Genomic DNA, 4,948 nt, shown 5'->3' on the forward strand with positions numbered 1-4,948 from the left:
CTCTTTGGGAAGAGGTAGCTGGGAGTAGACACACCCATCAGTCACCTTGTTGTTGCGGTTGTGAGCTTCTGTCTCTACATGTTTCGGGACTTCCTGACTACCAGAAATTGTTACTCTGTCATATTTTATTTTATTTTTTTAATAATTTTTAAAATGTTTATTTTTTTTGAGACAGAGACAGGGCATGAGCAGGCAAAGGGCAGAGAGAAAGGGAGACACAGAATCCGAAGCAGGCTCCAGGGTCTGAGCTGTCAGTACAGAGCCCGATGCGGGGCTAGAACCCACAAATCGCGAGATCATGACCTGAGTCGGAGTTGGAAGCTTAACCAACTGAGCCACCCAAGCGCCCCTATTCTGTCATATTTTAAATGGATTAAATTCTCTCCAGTTTTATACTTCATTTTGTCTTGTATTTATGAATTTAGTATTAAATACTATTCATTTGATTAACTGTACATAACATTAGGCTTTTATAGTACACGATTCATGTATTAGCATGTATCATGTAGCCCCTAGGTATGCCAGAAGTAGGAAATCATCTGAAGATCTATCTGAGTGATTGAAACCTGTGATGGTGATGTCACAGCATCACACTTACTTTAAGTGGGAAAAAACTACAATATAGAGAAATATAAAGTTATGAGATGTGTGGCTAAGAAATTAAGAAAAAATAAACTGGCAATATTCTTATTCAATCAGATGTGTAGTGGTAAATGTTAATATTATAGAAGGTATTTTTTGGCCAAGATGTCTCACTGAAAATAAAAGAATAGCTTAGCTGCATTTAGTAAGCACAGTTACTGTTCATCTAAGAAATTATTATCTGTGAAGGACCAGCTTAAATGTCATTTCCAATAAAAGTGTTCCCAGATCCCCCTATAGGATTCACCTCTCCTTCTGAAGAGCAATGGAGCTTGAAACTACATTTGTCCTTGTTACTTGTATTAAAACTAATTACCTACAAAGTCATTCTGCAGAGGCAATCTGGGTGGCTCAGCCAGTTGTGTCTGACTCTTGATCTCAGCTCAGGTCATGGTCTGATGGTTCCATTAATGGGGTGGAGCCCTGCTGTCAGTGCAAAGTCTGCTTAGGATTCTCTCTCTTTCTCTTTCTCTGTCCCTCTCCCACTCATGCTCTTTCTCTCTCTCTCTCGCAAAATAAATAAATAGATAAACCTAAGAAAACCCAAAAAATAAAATCTGACTCAAAATTAAACTATAAAATTGTTGAGACAAGAATTTCTAGTTTTATAAATCCTACATAGGATTCAGCATATGTTAAGTTGAGCCATGTGAAATTGCTCTTATTCAACCATTTTTCAGTCTTACAAAAATACAAATTTTGTGTGGTCCAATAGTAAGAAGAATAATAAGTGTTCTGTGTTTGCCAAAATCTGAAAATTACAGGTCCCTTTTTGAAAACTGTATCTAAAACCTCCAACATCTAATCAAAACTTTGTTCTAAATAATGGAAAACTTCTTAATAGTAGTGGCAATATAAAAAAATAAACTTTCATTTAAATTTATTCCTCAAGGGGCGCCTGGGTGGCTCAGTCGGTTAAGTGCCCGACTTCAGCTCAGGTCATGATCTCACGGTTCATGGGTTTGAGCCCCACATTGGGCCCTGTGCTGACAGCCAGCTCAGAGCCTGGAGCCTGCTTCAGATTCTGTGTCTCCCTCTCTCTCTGACCCTTCCTTACTCATGCTCTCTCTCTCTCTCTCAAAAAGTAAATAAAAAAAAATTATTCCTCAAATATTTTCAACTGAGGAGTCACAAAATATTTTTATCTGTTTTCAATGACCTATTAATTAAAAAGAAATACATTTCTTTGGTTAGCAAATGTATGGAAATGTAATCTTCTTTTGCTTACATATCTGACTTTAATTTTGTAATATTAAGTATTTGAGGTAATAGATATATAAATAGAGTGATCTAGATATATACCTGATACATAAATGCTGCCAATATAGGAAAAAGCATTATAAGGGGCGCCTGGGTGGCTTAGTCGGTTAAGCGTCCGACTTTCGCTTAGGTCATGATCTCGCGGTTCGTGGGTTCGAGCCCCGCGTCGGCTCTGTGCTGACTGCCAGCTCAGAGCCTGGAGCCTGTTTCAGTCTGTGACTCTCTCTCTCTCTGACCCTCCCCTGCTCACGCTGTCTCTCTCTCTCTCTCTCCTAGAAATAAATAAAAACATTAAAAAAAGAAAAGAAAAGAAAAAGCATTATAAGATAGTGTGCTATTATTTTTTTTTAAGTTTTATTTATTTCTGAGAGAGAGAAAGGGAGACAGCATGAGCAGGGAAGGGTCGGAGAGAGAGGGAGACACAGAATCCGAAACAGGCTCCAGGCTCTCTGAGCTGGCTGTCAGCACAGGGCCCAATGTGGGGCTCGAACCTATGCACCGCGAGATCATGACCTGAGCCAAAGTCGGACACTTAACCGACTGAGCCACCCAGGCGCCCCAATAGTGTGCTATTATTAAGAGCACAGTAACCACAAATTTGTGCGTATTTATAAGATCATAAAGAAATTCAGCACTCTCTTCCAGCTTGGCTTTCTCCTTCTTAATATATTTTTCATAATATCTCTTCTACAATACTATATATAAATTGTTTCTTTCATAAATAAACTCATTTATCTAATATAAAATACATAGAATTCAAAGAGCTGGTCAAATTGACAAACTAGAGGAATTCAAATTAAAACAAAAGCAGGAACATTTATTAGAAAATCAATAACTTCACTTACCATTTGAAACTGAGAGCTTTTTGTAAAAATTTCTAGGGCAGTATGTCTCAGCAAATCTTTTCTGCAAAGCCAAGCAAGACTAAACAAACACAAAGTTTATAAGGAAAACATTTAGCCTTTGCTTTACAAAAGAACTAGAAATATGTTTAAGTTTTAGCCATTTGGGTTGCTAAGAAACTGAATGAAGTTCTTAAAGGACTCCAATCAGAGTAGGAAAAAAAGTGAAAGCAGGACCTCTAATTGTTGTCTAAAACGTAGCAACAAGGCAGTAACTTCCTTGTTCTTTTTTGAAAGGTTGGAAAATCAACATATTTGGAAGCCAAATACTTAGTAAATATTGAGAGAAGAGAGAGAGAGACAAATTAATTGCACTCCAGTACCGTTTACTAAGTAGTAAGTCTTTACAATTCACCCTTTGTTATTTGTTTAGTAATCTGCTTTATAAGTCAACGTGAGTTTGAGACTTGATATAAACATGATTTGAGAAGTTGTTTCAACTCTCTTATTAGCTTGGACTTAAGAAGGTTTGAGTAAATTTCTTCAGTGTTCATTTATAAGGCAAACGGAGATTATAAATTCTTCTTTCTAACCCATGACTTAATCTACTGGTTTCTGTGAAATAATCTATGGAGAGAGCTCTCTGTTTTTAATAATCAAATCCTGCCGGAGGCGGAGCCGGCTCCGGCAGGTCCAAGGGTCCCTGAAGGTTGGACGGTGTCGGCGAAAGAGAAAGAGAGTGAGAGAGCCCCGGAGATTCTTTCTGATCACCAGGCAGGCATCTCTGTCCTGTCGGTTTTTGTATCTTTATTTAAAGGTTCAGCAACAAGATGAAGTCATAGAAAGGAATTTCTTACAATGGGAGGCCTTTTGTGATATCAATTGCAGATTTATTCCAACCAAGGAAATAACAGAATGTTCTTAGTGAAAAATAGGATAGCATATAGGTCAAATTGTATATAGATAAATTAGGAGTATTTTGTCTGGCTCTCAAGAGGATGAAATGTTTCTGAATTGGTTTGTTTGTGTAGACTAGCATGGGGACCCTGAATGGTTCAGTCTTTTGCCCCTGGGTTATGTTTTAGCTACTGTTATCTATCCCCATCCCAGCTGCCAGTGTAAGAGAGGGTGTTTGTGGAAAGTAGGCCTTGAGGAAGGGACTGTTATGTTTCACCAATTAGCAAAGATATATGTGGTAACTATGTTTTGCTCTTAACCCCAAAATAGGCCCTTGGTCTCAGGGCCAGGCTCAATTGTAATTCTTGTGTTCTTAACCCCCTAAGTCTCGGATCTGCAAGGCCCATAGGAAGAGCCTTTTGACAATCGCCCACAGAGCTTTCATCTAAAATCTCTTTTGTAAAAGCAGGAATATGCTTTTCCTTATGAGGTATCTGTATTCAGAATATGGGTCTGATATGGAATATTGTGAGGCTTGGTCAATACCAGTAGGCTTATATCCAACATGAGCCAATAGTAGCAGAAGGAGATACCAGTTTTCAGTTCTCATGGGAGAAGCTGCAAACATTGTCACTTCTTGTTGTGACTGCCATCCAGAGAGGCCGGTGGGGCTCCCGGCAAAATCCTATGCTCAATGGTAATATATGTCCTGGGAAAATTTGAAAAAAAAATTGTTAGAAAAAAATTTCAAACATGAATAGAAATAAACAAGTCAGCTTTAAAAAGTTTCAATTTATAACCTGACTGTTTCACATATAGCTCCAATGTATCTCCCCCCATTCTGTGTATTAATCTGATGTACTACATCATTTAATAGTGATTATCTTGTAATGTTTACTCTAAAAGATAAAAAATGATTTTACTTTTAAAGCATAAGCCCAGAACCACTACGACATCCAAAAATATGAACAACAATTTATTAATATTGAGTATCTAAGCAAAATTCAAGTTTCCAATTATCTTAGAATTTTCGTTTTGCTTTTTTAAAATTTATTTGGTTGATTTGAACTAGATATATACTCTCATTTAGTTTGAAATTTCCTATGATCTGAGTGTTCACTTTTTCCTTCATATTTTTCTAATGGGGTGTTAAATTTCCTGACCAGAGATCCCGAATGGCTGGAGTCTTTTGACTCTATAAGCCATTATTTCATTTTAAAGTGAAAGTTTGCCACTAGGTGGCAATGTGTTACTTATAATTTTATCCCCATTTATAACCTGAACGACAGAGATAAATTTGCCAATAT

The sequence above is a fragment of the Crocuta crocuta genome, unplaced genomic scaffold (assembly GCF_008692635.1).
Source record: "Crocuta crocuta isolate KB4526 unplaced genomic scaffold, BGI_CrCroc_1.0 scaffold62, whole genome shotgun sequence".
Classification (NCBI taxonomy): domain Eukaryota; kingdom Metazoa; phylum Chordata; class Mammalia; order Carnivora; family Hyaenidae; genus Crocuta; species Crocuta crocuta.